This window comes from Centroberyx gerrardi, chromosome 9 (assembly GCF_048128805.1).
Source record: "Centroberyx gerrardi isolate f3 chromosome 9, fCenGer3.hap1.cur.20231027, whole genome shotgun sequence".
Lineage (NCBI taxonomy): Eukaryota > Metazoa > Chordata > Actinopteri > Beryciformes > Berycidae > Centroberyx > Centroberyx gerrardi.
The window spans coordinates 3,996,878-4,013,499 of record NC_136005.1 but is presented as its reverse complement, the minus strand read 5'-3'; the positions used below and the strand labels follow the sequence as shown (position 1 = coordinate 4,013,499).

General features: G+C 46.4%; 1 protein-coding gene across 1 annotated transcript in view; it reads right to left on the bottom strand.

The window, feature by feature from the left end:
• Window positions 1-15,046, bottom strand: part of ptprsa (protein tyrosine phosphatase receptor type Sa) — a 296,738-nt gene extending 281,692 nt beyond the window's left edge. Inside the window, exon 1 of the mRNA XM_078285725.1 lies at window positions 14,925-15,046. The gene's annotated coding sequence lies outside the window, so the exon portion shown is untranslated. The remainder of the gene's footprint in view (window positions 1-14,924) is intronic.
• Between the last annotated feature and the right edge of the window lie 1,576 nt (window positions 15,047-16,622).

Below are 16,622 nucleotides of genomic sequence, written 5' to 3'. Positions count from 1 at the left end.
TCTCACAGAGTGACAGGACGGACTGCGGGGGGTACGGGGGGGGGTACAGGGGGGGGGGAGAAAGAGGAGAGGCACTCAAGGCCATGAAAAATACATGACAGGTGACTATCAGTGCTAACCGGGACTGGCATTTGACCCAGGCACAGTGTATACGGTCGCACGACAGCCTGGGCACTTTACGGCTATTTTTGGAAATTGACATACAGCTAGAAGACACACACACACACACACACACACACACACACACACACACACACACGGTCTCACGAAGAGATAACTGTGGCATGAGCGACTGTGGGTTAAACTGAGGTTAAGCTACGCAACATGCGAGATAGGTTCTGCTGAAGTGTTTTTTAAAAGGATCTTATTTATGCTGTTTATTTATTAAAATGACACACAACCAATATCAGTCAACTCACTAAAGCTTGTTCGCCCAAAATTCGTGGCCAAATCATTTTTCGGTGTATTTACATTATGCTGATGTATTGTTGTACTTTGCATTGTTTAATATCTGCTGCATTTTGACATGGGTTTGACAGATAAGGGTTTTTGAGGGCCGATACGGATACAGATATTTTTGTAGCAGATATTTTGTGCCTGTCTTTATATAACCCAAACTGATGAAATTCCCTTTAAGGCCCACCACATCTATTCAATGGTTGGAGAAACTCTGGGATACGTTACTGCCTTTAAAGGAAGAATTTATTCAAAGAATAATCGAACAGTTAAATGAATAAATGAAATGTGTAGAGAGAATAAAATGTTATTGCAGCTTTTCCAGACTGTTTTTCTGTAGCTGTGATCAGGAAAGAACCTCCATCATATCGGAGCTGACTGGCCGATATCCGGTATTTAATAAAAGGCCAGTTTCTGCAAGTGAATACACAAGTCTAACTTTAATTTTGACAGTCGTCCCAGTAAAGCATTGAACTGAAATGAGAGCGAGTGAGCAAGAGAGAGAGAGAGAGGATGACAGGCAGCGCAGATGGTGCCGCAGATTCAAACCCACAACCCTCATTAATGTCCTTTAGTTTGCCGTCAGGAAGGCAAAGCCGACACACGATCATCTCGAGTCACGGCTCAGCTCCTTTCTGCAAACACTGTGTACAGTTTTACAGCGGAGACTCAAACTTCTCAGACCCTCGTCCTTTTCATTTCAGTCACACCTACGCACAAAATTAAAAACAGGTTGCGTTGCTTTTTGAAGGATCGTAGGCAACAGAATTCCTCGGTTGACGAAAAGATAATGCTATTGTGGATCTATAATGTGCTGCGAGATGAGATCTTCATTTTCGTTATTTACGAAACAAGCGGATCAAACTTTTGAAGTCAGCGCCGGGGAGACGGCGATGCAGGAGAGACGAGCCGGGAGAGGAGGATGCAAGAGGGAGATGTAAATAACTAGACAAGGAGAAAAGAGGAAGGGAGGAAAAACAGACAGGCAATCAGTGGGGAATGGGATGGTGTTGAGCTGGAGGAGGAGAGAGGGATAGGCAGAGAGAGAGAGAGAGAAAGAGGTAGAGAGATACAGAGGCAGAGAGAGAGAGAGAACAAGACAGGCAGAGCGAGAGAGAGAGAGAAAGAAAGATAGGGGAGGAATGAGAGACGAGGAACAGAAGGGAGAATTCAGCTGAAATGACATGAAACAGGGCCAGGCAGCTGGCTAACCATGAGAGAAGGCTTTTCTTCTCCTGTCAATTAAAACGGCACTTTACAAAGGTATACGAGGAGGGAGGGGGGAGGAGGGAGGGGGAGGTGGGAGGAGGTGGAGGGGTCGACATTTCACCTCACCCCGTCCTTCTCCTGTCCGTCTCGCTGAGTGTTTGAGAGCTTACAGTCTGACCAGGGGGGGAGCTGCATTCAGCCGCCTCTCTTTTCAAACGCTGAACGCGGCGGCCTCGCCTCGCCTCGCCCACTCACTCACTCACTCACTGACCGACCGTAAAGGAAGAAAAAAAAAAGGGCGAGATGAGAAGAAAACATGTCTTCCATCTCTGGGAAGATGAATCAAAATGATGAACGGCGCGGCGTTGAAAAATCGGCAGCCCGATTTGGGGTTTGTCAAAGGTCTGACTGATTTATTTGGGAGGAGGCGGTGGAGGGGAGGGATGTCTCTCTTTCCATGTTTCCATTCCGGAGGAGCAGGGCAGGCTGGAGGCGACGGCTCGGAGATTCTGTGTGCATGCCTTGCTTTTTTTTTTTTTTTTTTTGTCTCGAGGGGCCTGTGGGTGCTTGAAAGAGAAAGGATTGGGATGGGGAGAGAATGAGGAGGATGGAGTGAGAGGTATAGGGAGAAGGAGAGCGGAAGAGAGGGAAAGAGGGAGAGGGGAAGAGAGAGACTGAGGAGAGAAGGCGGGAGAAAGAGAGAGGGAGGGAGCTGGGCGAAAAAGCGGGAGAGAGGGAGACATGGAGAAAGAGGCTCACCTCTCGTTAGCTCGCCTGCCACACACTACGCCGCGATGCAATGCACCTCCCAAGGACATGAATTAAACAGAGGCAACTACCTCAGAGGGAAGCAGCCCTGCCAGCACTTAGCCGGGCCTCATAAACAACCAGCCCGCATTTGTCACTTCCTCTTCACCCGACAAAGCGACAGCAGAAATAAATTACCTTTAAGTAGACCTCGTTCCTCCTCTCCCTCAGCATCCTTCCTGTCCTCGCCTCGGCGGTTGGTTCGAGCTAACTGAGCTAACCGAGAAAAAAACGGAAAAACCCCAACAAGCGTGATGGAGGGGATAGGGGGCAGAAGTAAGTTGCCACAATGGTAGCCATTATAAAAGAACCTCTTCAGCCACTTATCCTGCATTAGTACTGGATGGCGTAGTAGCCATTATAGACATTAACATTAACATTACATTTAGCTCTTATATCTAGAACAACCTACAGAGAGTGCAACAGCAGAATGAACTCAAATCCCAGATCACCACAGTTGCAAGCAACTAATAGTAAGGATTAAAAGATCCAATGCTATATTCCTATATTCCTTATATCCCTAGCAATATTGCCATGACCATGGGATGACTGTGTGAGAGAGAAGTAAGAACTAAGGAGAGGCTGGGGTGAATACAGGGAAAAGATTCAGCATGGAGACGGTGTTGTGTGATTTTACTCTGTGAAAAAATGAGTTTCCAGCCTACGAGATATGATGGGGAGTGACTCTGCTGCTCTGAATGGAGTGGGAAGGTTATTCCAGCATTGGGGAATCAGGATGGAGCGATGACCACACATGCAACACCCGGCATTAGTACTGTACACAGCGGTAGCAACTGTAAAGATCCTCCTTGATGCATCTATCCTGCATGACTGATGTAGACAACTCTTTCTTGGATGTTACACAGCAGAACCAAATTAACATTGTATTTCCAAGCAATTCCTCTCGAGAACGGAGCCAGAGTGCAGCATTAGTCCAGCAAGCATGCATAGAAAGACAGGTGGGGGTTTACTTTACAGTGGCTGCATCTGTATGGTGACTATGTGACAGGTATCTAATTGCAGGGCAAGGAAAGTGACATCTGGACAATGTAAAAGCATGTAAGCCTCCCCCCCCCCGAGCCTCAAAAACATCAAGGACCTCCTGCTGCTCCAAAAGCTTTCAATCATCCCCCCCCTTCCTCCTCCTCCTCCTCCTCCTCCTCGCCGCTCTACTCCCCCACACCTGGGAATCCACCGTCCTTCTCACCCCATCTCTCTGGCATTATGAAACTCCAAAAAAAGCATCTCAAATTCCTAACATGCCACAGATTACACAGCTACATCCACACATGCATCATCTATCTTCCATCTGCGCTGCTGGACGAGGCACGCCCCCCCCCCCCCCCCCCCCCGGAGGCCTCAGCCGGCGAGGGCCACCCATACACACAGATAAGCAGTGGCCATTTTGAACCATTCACTAAGCACTGTTATCTTAGTTAATGAACCTTGCTATCTCCCCCTCGTGAAACATTATTCCCCCTCGCCTTGGAAATGAGAAAATGAGGGAGAGGCGGCTAAAGATGAATGTTTGTCTTCCTCCTGCTGCCCCCCCCCCCCCCCCCTCCTCTGATTGTAGTCAACACTCTTGTTAGCGGTGGGAGTTTGGCCGGGTTCCTACCATTAAAGACTGCTATTGAGCTAGCCTCTGGAGAAAACACAGGTTTGTTAATCAAGCCAAGGCAAAACAATTACTAGAATCCGATAATCAATTGCTCTGGACAAACAATAAATCCTGCGAGGCTGCTTCTGACAACGACGAAGGGCGGGAAATTGGGTCCGACTAATTAAACGGAAGCCTCCTGGTATGCTATCGTTAGCTAATAGCTACGCCGCCGCCGCACCGTTTAGCCCATCTGATTAGGCTGTGTGAAATGCAGATGGAGTAGCCATTACAAAGTCCTGCGTTTTACTGAATGCCTGCTGCACTTTGGCTCCAGTACAAAGAGGAAATGTTGGAGAAAAAATTAGGTTTTGCTCTTTTTGCAGCTGCCAGAAGTTACAAAGAATGGTGTATTGACTGGAGATTGGATTGGAGAGACGCTTGTTTTGTGTTACAATATACAAATTTGGTTCTGGTGTATAACATTCAAGAATGAATTGTCTACAGTAGAGGAAAGATAATTGCAGAGGGGGTATTTATCTGTATACAGTGGTAATGCAGGACAGATGAAGACTAAATGCATGACTTCTACAGGCCTGTACCTTTCAGGCATAGCTTTTGGGAGATCACCATAACCCTTATGAAATAATGATTTACCCTCTCAAAATGTGCCAGACCTAATCTCTCAGCCGCACAGATGGAAATTCCAATTTCAATTGTCTTCCGCTGGATCAGAAATCTGGATTCGGCAGCATGCGTTGAGGGGGGAAAGCCTAATAGGGCGGCGGGAATTACAGCGATGGGAGGAGAGAGTGATGGCGAACGCCAGGGGAATCAGGTAAGACAAATCCGTCTGGATTTATGAGAGCCGTGAGTGAGTTACTAATAGCAGAATATAGACCGGGCAAACAGAGGGGAGTCTATGATATGTAGCACTGGCTGTACAGTTTCAATACGCTGCAAAAAAAATGTTCATGTGAGGAATTTAACCTTGTATTCAGCCTTAAAAGTGTATTTTTCTTTAAGCGTAGGGAAACAATCTGCCAGTAGGATGAGATAAATTCCACTAGCTTCCAAAGCAAATCATCTTATATATGTATTTATTATCTTATTATATACTTAATTTGTGACATTATCTCGAAACAGGTGGCATGGTATACTTTATTTCAGGACATTATTAGTCAGTTCAGGAACTCCTCAACAAGTGGAGGCTGCATTAGAAAACTGAAATTATCGGACCCATCTGGCAGGATTTCTTTTGAGCTTGTTGCACAAAAATAACATTTTAAGAGTGAATGTTAAATGTTAAGAGGGATATTTCTGCAGTGAAGGTGAACGCAGCAGAGATGAATGAAGATGCACTGTGTTGGTGAGCAGGCTGACACGTCTCCACTTAGCACAATAGCAGCCATAACTCTGCCTTGATCAATCATGCTTCACTTTAAAAAAGGTCCCATCCCCCACCCTCCCCCTCTCTCCATCTCTTCCTCCCTCCTTTCCTGTCATCTGTTCCTCCCTTCCTCCATTCATCCCCCCTCCCGACTTCCTTCTCCTGCTTCCTTCCCTCCCTCCATCTCTCTCTCCTTCCTTCCCTCCCTGTCCTTCTGTTCCTCCCTCTTTCCCTCCTCTCCTCCCTCTGCTACCTTTCCCCCCTCTATTCTCTCTCTTTTCTTATGTCTCCTCTCTTCTTTCTCATCCTTCCCTCGCTCTCATCTCTTCCTCTCCTCTTCTTCTCCTTCTCTTCCTGTCATCCTTTATCTCTCTCCCTCACTCCATCTCTTCCTTATCCCATCCTTGCATCCTCTCATCTATCCCTCCACTCTCATCTCTTCCTCTCCTCTTCCGCTCTCTCTCTATTCCTCCACCCTTCCCTAATGCTTCTCTCCCCATCAATCGCTCCCTCTCCCTCCTTCTCATCCCTCCTTGCATCCCTCTTTTCCTGCCATCTCTCCCCCTTCCCTATCATCTATCCCATCCCTCCGTCAATGTATTTCACCTTCCCTTCATCTCTTCCTTCTACCATCCCTCCATCTACCTCCCTCATCTGTCTCAATCTATTCCTCCATTTCTCCCTCTCTCTCTCTCATCTCTCCTCCATCTCTTCCTTCCTCCATCCATCCATCCCTCCTCTCATCTCTCTCCAAAATATTTCCTCCCTTCCTTCCCTCCCTCCATCTATCTCTCCTTCCTTCTCTCCCTGTCCTTCTGTTCCTCCCTCTTTCCCTCCTCTCCTCCCTCTGCTACCTTTCCCCCTCTATTCTCTCTCTTTTCTTATGTCTCCTCTCTTCTTTCTCATCTATCCCTCACTCTCATCTTTTCCTCTCCTTCTCTTCTTCTCTCCCTCTACTTCTCCTTCTCTTCCTGTCATCCCTCCCCCTTTCCTCCCACCTATCTCTCCTTTATCTCTCTCCCTCACTCCATCTCTTCCTTATCCCATCCTTGCATCCTCTCATCTATCCCTCCACTCTCATCTCTTCCTCTCCTCTTCCCCTCTCTCTCTATTCCTCCACCCTTCCCTAAGGCCTCTCTCCCCATCAATCGCTCCCTCTCCCTCCTTCTCATCCCTCGTTTCCTGCCATCTCTCCCCCTTCCCTCTCATCTATCCCTTCCTTCCTCATCTCTTCCTCCCTCCGTCAGTGTATTTCACCTTCTGTTCATCTCTTCCTTCTACCTTCCCTCCATCTACCCCCCTCAATCTATTCCTCCATTTCTCCCTCTCTCTCTCTCATCTCTCCTCCATCTCTTCCTTCCTCCATCCATCCATCCCTCCTCTCATCTCTCTCCAAAATATTTCCTCCCTTCCTTCCCATCCTCCATCTCTCCCCTCCATCCCTCCGTCTACCCCTCCCTCTCCTGCAGTCGGCTGTTCACAGGTTTCCCTCAGCACGTTGTTGCATCCCAGCGGAAGCTTGCACAGCACTCTGCCATAAATAATTGAGGAGGCCCCACATGGCCGGGCACACTCAGTCTAAATGGATTATTCTTGGAGAGATCAATGCCGGCCTGTGAGGGTTTTATTAGGACCTGCAGATGAAATGTACAAGGCCACCGCCGACGCTCCCCGCTCTCTGTCTTAATTCTGCCGGGGCTGTAGCGTGACATTCTCTCCTCCTCCTCCTCCTTCTCCTTCAACCATCCACCCCCCCTCCCACCCCACCCCGACACCGACCGACCTCACCCACCTGACCGCCCCGCCTGGGGACCCCGGCCGACGCCTTACACCGCACCCTTACATCTTGAATTAAACATAAAGGAATATATCCAAGACAATATATGAATCATTCATTGTTTATTACGCCGGTGACTGCGATGCGAGCTAGAAGTAGTAAACAAGCAAGACGCCGTTTTTTTTTTTTGCTGCCGTCGTCGAGAGGCATCACGCACACAGACCCCGCCCCCCTTCAACACCACCCCCACCCGCTCCTTCCCCACTCGCCGGCGCGGCGGGAGATATCCGCCGATACCGACTGGAGTTGTCACAGGCAAGAAACGGGGGGGCGAGGTGAAATGTTACCGTGACCTTCAAGAGTTACAGCCCTCGGGGGCAGGTGGGGGCGGGTGGGGGCGGCGGTGGCTACTAGCCCGGCTAACAACCCTCTCCTAGCTTCTCTCCCCGGGGAGATTTACACCGGTCTCTTCCAACGAGAGGCTTCTTAATTGTTTGCGCTCCGGAAGACGCCCGGCCAGCCGGTCGCCAGGGACGCTTTGTTTGTTACCTGATATCTATCAGGTTCAGTGGATAAATAAAGAGGAAACAAAAGTACTGTACACAGTGGTAGCCACTATGGATGCATTTATCCTGCATCTATCCTGCATTAGTACTGTACACAGTGGCAGCCTTTGCAGAAGTCTCCATTCACACTGCAAAAAAATCTTCATCTTAACAAGTCATTTAGTCTATTATTGAGTCTTAAAATCGTAATTTTCTTAAAACAAGTGAAAAAATCTGTCAATGTGGGGAGATAATTTCACTGGTTTCCAATGCAAATCAACTTATTTCAAGAATTTTGTAGAATCAAGTTTAATTTTCTTGATAGAAGTGAATTGGAAACAAGTGGAGTTATTGCACTTCACTGGCAGAATATTTCTCATTTTAAGAAGAAATAGGATTTGAAGGCTGAATATGAGACCAAAAGACGTTTTTTTGCACTGCATGCATTCATCCTGAATCTATCCTGTGTTATTATAGCAGACAATTATTTCTTGAATGTTATACAGTAGATCCAAATGAGAATATATAGTAAACACAAAACTGTATTGTCTCTCAACCACTTAGTCACTACTAGACCATTCCTTGTAATTTCTGAGAGCGAAATAATTTTTCCCAAATGATTCGTCATGGGGGATGGAGCCAACGTGCAGCAGTAACAAGCGTGCAGCAGAAAGTGGGACTCTTACAACGGCTACAGCTGTAGTAGAGATCAAAGCTACAGTTCAACAAGCCATTCACATCCTTGGCTTCCTACTGAGTACTACAATAGCTCAAGGCCTAGACACACTGCAAAAAAATATCTGCAGTCGTTTAATCTAACACTGAGTCTAAATCTTATTATTCTAAAAGCACATGAGAAACGTCTGCCCACGGGGTTAGAGCCGTTCCCTCGTTTCAATACAATCCACTTTATTTAAAGAGTTTTGAGATACAAGTGACAGTACCCTGAAACACGTGGTGCGATCTGCCTCAGCCCCTCAGTGACACTTCTTTCTATTAGTTTTGCAGTAAAAATGTATCTAAATTTAGATGCAAGAATATACTGCAGAGTGTACTTTGCACTGTAATTTTCCCCCACACCGATGCTGCATACTATAATATACAATCCCACTGACTGTATTATAGTATACCTGAACCCATTGCTTTGTTGGCATGTCCTCAGCTTCTGTAAAAACACACATTATCACAGCAATTACCCTTGAGTAAAGAGCCCGTGAAAGCTTTAGCATGCCGCTTTAACCTGCGCTGAGACTGACTTCCCCCCCGTGATTACGATGCGTTCTCCCCACAGTCAAATTCAGCCTTGATTACTTCTTTTACATATTGCCAAAACACACATTTGACAAGGTTATACTTTTTCTCCACTATTCGAGGAAAAAAAAAAATACACTTCTACAATTACTGGCAGTGAGCTTGTACCTGTTATTCAATTTAAAGTCTGTACACTAAGCGAGATTGTTTTGGTGCAATGTATTTCATGAGGAAAAAAAAAAAGAGAAAAATCAAGCAAGCCTTCCAAGCAAAAAGAAGAAAAAAAAAAAAAGGTTTATAAGCATGGGAGTTGCAACTTGTTCCTGCCAACTGCAAAAGGAGCAGCTGTAGATCCCTGCTGCACGCCTCAACCTCATTTTGACTTGGATTGTGACTGGCAGAGATAATCGGCCATTGCTTTATGAAATAGTGAAATAGTGAAATAATATGAAGTGTTTTAAGAGGAAGCTTAAATGGGCGTCCTGGTGGCCTCAGTGGTCTAAGGCGTGTGCTGTGGAAACGCGGCGTCCTGGGTCATCGAATCCGACCCAGAGGACCTTTGTCGCTTGTCATCCCCCTCTCTCTCTCCTTATCTTTCCTGTCTGTCTCTGCTTTCAACTGTCAAATAAAGGAGAAAATGCCCCAAAAATAATATTAAAAAAAAAAAAAAAAAAAAAAAGGAGGGGGTGATGAGGTCATTGGAGGAAGCCTTGAACTGGGTTTAGGTCGGACCCTGGAAACCCACAACATATTCCCACTCCTTGCAGAGTGACGGGCAGAGAGACACCCCTCCTCACCCCCCACCCCGCCCCCCCCCGGTCTTCATCTCTCTCCCCGGATCGGAGCAGACGTCCTGCCTTTTCTCCGGGACGCACATCTCCTCCCCGCCCGACAGCTTGGCTTGTACCGGGGAAATGTGTACACATCAAACCCATTAAAGTGTCAAGCTCCTTGGCGGGCCAAAACCAGGTCAGAGTGCTCATGGAAAACTTGTGAATAGTGCATTTTTTTTGCCCTCATTCTGGCAGTCATGACTTCCCGTAAAGAGCTTACATCCGAGCCTTTTTTCGAAATGACGAACCACCGCTCAGACGACGCAAAGGACGATTTCTCCCTTCCCTGCGAGAATGTTCCAGCACTCATTTGCATATGTATTTGAGGACCATATGCTTCCTGACAAGATTTACTGTACAATATGGCACCGTTGGGCAGAAGGCTGAGCACAGAAACGCTCTGTCACATCATACTGCCCTCCCTTAGCATCTTCTAACCTTTGCCCCCATAAAAAAAAATTACCTCTACCAACGCCAGCTACTGCAGTTTGCTCGTGGATGTCAACCTTTCACTGTTTTTTTTTATTTACCCTGACCATTTACATTTCTTGAAAACAAATGAGTTCGGCGAATGTGTTTGCGTGTGGCTCGAGGGGTGGAGGTGGGGACGGGATGAGATGGGATATTCTGAAATTGACATTTTCCTACTTAGAATTTCAAATTGTGCCACAGGCGCAGGGAAAAACATGAGGAAAAAAATAGCTGGCTGTTTATCTTGAGGTGACAACTAACAAGCGCTCTCCTGGTAATTAGACTGCCGCAGTGCACACGGGCGAAGCTCTCCATAAAGCGCGCTTATGATTATATATTTTCTTGTCTCTCTCTCTCTCTCCCTCTCTTCTCTCTCTTCTCTCTCTCTCTTTCTCTCTCCCTCTCTCCTCTAGCTATACACCTTTGGGTCCCCTTAAAAAGCACCGCCAGCCATCCGCATCCATTTCCATTTTGACTGCATTAATGACATGGCCACACACTCTAGGCTTGGTGGCCGGTAATGAGACTGCAGAATGTGACTCATCTCGTAGCTCATCTTGTAAATGTGATAAAAGTGTGTGTGTGTGTGTGTGTGTAAGCGTGTGTCTGTCACTGTGTATTTCCAATGTGTGTAAACCTTCTCTAATGTTGGCGGTCCTTCCCACATGCCTGCGACTATCTCCGCTGGCCGGTGGGTGACAGGTGAGCGTGATTGAAGTGCGGGTCTGCGGCAAAAAACAACGGATGCTTGAGCGTGCCATCCAATCCCCCGTCTCATACATACAGAGGGGCCGCTTGATTGATGTCAAGTCAAGAGGCAAATACAGGGTGAATACCTAGGCTGCTTGACAAGGCTTGCTGCCTCTTCTCCATTACTCAAAGCCACCTCACTAAAAGGTGACACTCCTCCAACCTGTGAGGCTGCGCACTCTCAGAATTAAACGGGCTTCATAAGGAACCTTCTTTTGGGATTTTTGCTTGGAGTTGACAGGAAAGATGGAAGAGAGAGAGAGGGATGACATGCAAGAAAGGTTCGAGCCCAGGACCTTGCCATTACATGGTGTGCGCCCAACTGAGCCACCAGGATGTGTCATAGGGCAGTGGTTCTCAACGTGGGGTCCGGGGACCACCAGGGGTCCTTAAGGGGGTTCCAGGGGGTCCTCAGCAAATTGATGAATTGTCAAACATCATCATTACTTAATTTACAAGAAGTTAACGCAATTAGAGAATGTAGAATGACTATTTTAATCGTAGTTTCACTGTTATCTCTCTACCTACAATACAGATAGTCATGGAATTCTGGACAAAATCGAATCTAACAATAAAAATATTCTCAGATTTGGGTCCGACACACAAAATCTCAACAAATGGGGGTCTGTGGCCCTAATGTTGACTCAATTAGGGTCCTTGATATGAAGAAGGTTGAGAATCGCTGCCATAGGGAACCTTTAAGGATTCATCAGACTGCAAAAAATATAGGAAAACCCCAGAGTTTTGCCTGAAGACGCCCCACAATAAAAGGGTTCATCAACCATGACAGCATCTCCACGAACCTCTATAACATGCGGGTTCTTCAAGAAACCCTTTGGGGATATTCTAACTAGTGAGGAATCCTAAGGTGCTCATTGGCCCCATTTGGATCCCCTGGTTTTTAGAGTGTGTGGTCTTTGTGCATGTCCAACACAGGCACTTGATTGTGCGTGAACACACGTTGGGTGGGGAGACGCTTCATAAAACGTGTCCGGCCCATTAACTCTGAGGGAAGGACTCCAGTAATAGGCCATCCTGCCACAGGCGCGGCCGCTAAGACAGCAGAGAGTGAGTGACTCCTTCCCGTCTTCCTGATCGCAGGGTGGAACCGCGTCTTAATGTGGAGGGCAGCGCTAAAGCATAAAGGGACAGCAGTGCGGGGGAACCAGTGAGTAATATGCAGGAGGGGGGTGGGGGGTATAATTACAATTTAAAGTGACAATATTCAGATTTTACAAACAGCAGCCTAAAATCCCAAGGGTGTTGTCACGCATATGTAAAGAGACGTGAGGCGGCCATGAAGATAAACAGAGGGTGAATGCAAATCTCTGTGTGCGTATGTGTGTGTGTGTGTGTGTGTGTGTGTGTGTGTGTGTGTTAAGATGTACACACCAATTCATATGCATTACATCATTTGTTTCATAATTGTGCTTCAGCACCACATAATCCACAGTATTCCCCATTGCAGGAGACCAAACTTTCTCCTGTTATTGCAAAAAAAAAATGAAAATGTAAAAAAGAGATTTACACATGAAACATGGAAAAGGCCAAATTGAAGATGCATTGGTTGCTGGTATGAATCGGGGGTGGCACGGGACACGTCTGAATTTAATTTAGAAACACCAGTGGACTATTTTGAGAGAGGTTGGGTGCCAGCAAGGGGCGTGGCCTCCCTCTCTCAGCACCGATCCACCTGCTGTGCTCTCATGCTCCTAGGCGTTGTGTGTGTGTGTGTGTGTGTGTGTGTGTGTGTGTGTGTGTGTGTGTGTGTGTGTGTGGTGGAGGAGGAGGAGGAGGAGGGGAGGGGGGGGGTAGTCATTCCAAATTTCTCATGTGACGGGGCATAACAGGGAATTGTAATACACAGCAACATCATAAATTTGATTACATTACATTGCACTGCAAGCCCGTGAGCCATTGCCAGGCACCATAAAAAAAGCTATAACTAAGTTACCACGGGTACAAAGAAAAATGAATAAAGCCATTTTCTTTTAACAGCCCGGGCGCTGGCGAGATATTGTTCTCTCCTCCGGCTTTTATGAGCTTTGCAGACGCGCGATGCGCTCATTGCATCGAAACAGGAGACGGAACAAGATGGAAAAGGCACAACTTCAGGAAAATAATTGACTCAATTGTTCTGGACCTAATGATTCACCGCCAGTGTACAAATTGAAACAGTGCTGTTACATATAAGCATCAGCTGTCAAAAATCTCAATGTTACAAGATAATATAGGCTAATGATATGAGATGCAAAAAGAGGAGCGATGGCAGTGATTTTATAGCAATAATGAACACATATTGGCCTCTCCACATCGTTTTAAAACTTTTGTATCATTGTATTATTCCATTTTTTAGCCCGATGAAGCACAAGTCCATCTCATATCAGCTGGCTGGAGGTGTGTGCGTAATTTCGAAGCACCATCATAAAGTAGGGCGAGGCAAATACGGGAAAAAATGAAAAGTGGGGTTATTTTAAAACGGAAGCTTAATTGAAAGTTTCAAATTGATCTATTCCGTAACGAATTATTATATGATCTTTTATTCTACATGCGATATTAAAGGACATCAAAGATATCAAAATCCATGGGGAGAACCGGGTCTCCTTGTAATGGAATGATTTTAATTCAAGTCCGTTCCGAGTGGCTAACGTTAAACAAGGGTGTCACCGGCACTTAGAAAAGTCAGTGTCATTGCTGTGCTGGCTCCACCTTGGAGGGGCGATGGAAAGCTGGAGTGGCGCACCTCGAAATAAACCCAAGTCCTTTCCATCACGCCATTTACAACGGGATGCGCAACGGTGAATCGGGTCCGCGGGTGTATCCCAACACCAGCAGACTCTCAGAAGTAAAATATCAATGCCTTCTCCGTGCCCCTACAAAATATCACAGGCATCCGATCCGACACACACACACACACACACACACACACACACACACACACACTGAGACAGGCAGGCAACTCAAAAATCGAAAATGGCAATTCCGATCGATGCCTGCATGAAGCACAGAATGTGCCATCATCCACCGGCAGGCATGTTCATATCAGTGGGTTACAATACAAAGAGTCTCACGGTTCACTTGGTTAATGAAACACCCCCGTGTAGAGATGCACCTGCTACATGGAGCATCCTTACACCCCCCCCCTCCTCCCCCCTTTGCAAAAAGATGATTCAGAAATATGCGTTATGCTCCAAAGCTACAGCGCATACAAGATCAAGAAAAAATCCTTGCGATTCCTTGTTCTTTTTTTGTTTGACAGAATCACCCCAGTTTTACTTATTTGGGGGACTGACGCTGGAAAAATACTGATTAATTCTCACTGGGGGAAATTGAAAGGGCAGCATTTCTATTACGCCTGTCGTTCCGTGTGATGGATAGCCCTCGCACACTAGAAACAGATACCCTTACAACGAGCGAGAATAGGGCGGTTTTTAAAAACTAATTTCCGTGGCTCGCGAATAACTGAGCACGAGCAGCAGCTTTGAGGCAGCGGAGAGTCGGATCTCCCGCTGAGTCCGGGACTGTCGAGCATCTCATAACATTGCACAGGTCCATCCAAGTCCGTGGCAGCTTGGATGGGCTTCTTTGCAGTATTCTGAAGAGATGCTCCTCTTTGGGCATCAGCCTGCGTTTCTGCGCGCCGAGAAATAGCTCGGGTTGCAGGAGAGCACAAAAACGCACCGCTTGTGCGCTCCAAAGCCAAACGCCTTCTTTTTATTTAAGCCTTTACACGATAACCACACCGTGATGCAAATTTCCAGCTCCTGTTACAATTTACCATGACGATAAAAGTCACTGGAGACAGACAGAGAGAGAGAGGGGCAAGCGCTCCTACCTTTTTATCAGCGTCGGAGTTCCTCTTTCTTTCTTCTTCTCAGCGTATAAACCCCTCACATCTTCATGATCAAAACAAGCAATAATCCCCGTATATGTGTTGAATGTGTGCGTCCCTACGGCAGATCCAGAGAGGAGCGGTTCACGGGTCCCTCTGCCGGGTTAAATAATCTTTTTAAAATCCACCCCGATAGCGCAGGTTGCTCAGGACGCGTCTGGGTACGGCAGGAGGAGTCGCTCCCTCAGCAGCAGCCGCCGTGCGCACTTGGAGAAACCAGAGCTCTGTCCGCGCTGGGAAGCTGGAGCAATGATGTCATGCGTCCGGCCCTCCCTCTCCCTCTCCAGCCACCCCTCTACTCACAGCTCTCTCCATCCTCTCTCCCCCTCCCTCACCTCCTCCTCCTCCTCCTCCTTCTCTTCTACGGCACGGCGTTTTAACATTTGCACTGCAAAAAATACGCATCTTTAGTTTAGTATCTGCCAGCGAGATGAGATAATAGTGGTTGTTTCTAATGCAAATAATGTATTTAAATGTTTCAAGATTTGTTTTTAAACCTATTTTATTGAGTCCTATCTTGATATTAGTGGAGCGATCAGCCTTATTTCAAGATATTGCCCCTTGTTTCTTGAGCATTGGAAACAAGTGAAATTATCTCACTTCCCTTTCAGATTTTTTTCACTTAAGACGGAACCCAAGACTGTATGACTTGTTAAGATGTATATTTTTTTTTGCAGTGCTCCACTTGACGTGATGAAGTCACGCCGTTGCCCCACGCCTCACCGGAGGTATCGTCCAGTAGCATCGCCAGCCTTCCTTTACCCGGGATAAGAGGGGAGGTAAGGCAGCATGAAACAGACCAATGCGCGCCAGGCTCGGTTTCAAGGCGACCTCCCCTTCCCCGGTGCGGCCGGCGTGTCTTAAAGGTAAAGCGCATAGCATCTTCTTATCAGAGAGTTTTAGGTGAGATTCTCGTTGCATACAGATTACACTGCAAAAAAATATCCATTTTAACAAGTCATTTAGTCTTATATTGAGTCTTAAAATCTTAATGGCTCTTACAGCAAGTGAAAAAAAAAACTTCCAGTGGGCCTTGGATAATTTAACTTGGTTCCAATGCACAAACACTTGTTTCAATAATTGTCTTGAATAAAGTGACATGATCATAATACTTGTTGAATAAGTTGCCTGATTTCAAGATAGTCCTTTATTGCTAGAAAATTCTCGAAACAGGTGAACTGGCATTGGAAACAAATGAAATTACTTCTTCCCCATAGCAGATTTTTTAAACTTTTTTTTTTTATTTTTTTTTTAGGAAAATAAGATTTTAAGACCAAATATGACACTGAATTATTTAAGATGGATATTTTTGCAGTGTAGGGTTTTAGGTAAGACAAAAGGCATAGCATATGGTTTAAGTGGGGATCTGTTAAGTATCAAGAAATCCATTTAAATTCCTTGTGGTGTTTAAGTCCATTGGCTGAGCGAGCTGTACGGAGCATGTGTCCTGACTGCTGCTGCCTGCTGAAGAAAAAAACTTGTGCGTGTGTTTAATCAATCAACTTCAGCTGCAGGTTTTGCTTAATCAAATCTTTAAAGTGGTAGGGCTGCTTTTCCTCTGGTTTAGATGTTGGAGTGCAGAGACTCTCACAGGGACATGGTGAAGTGTTGCCGGTGTCTGGAGCCCGGTCTGTCCAGTCA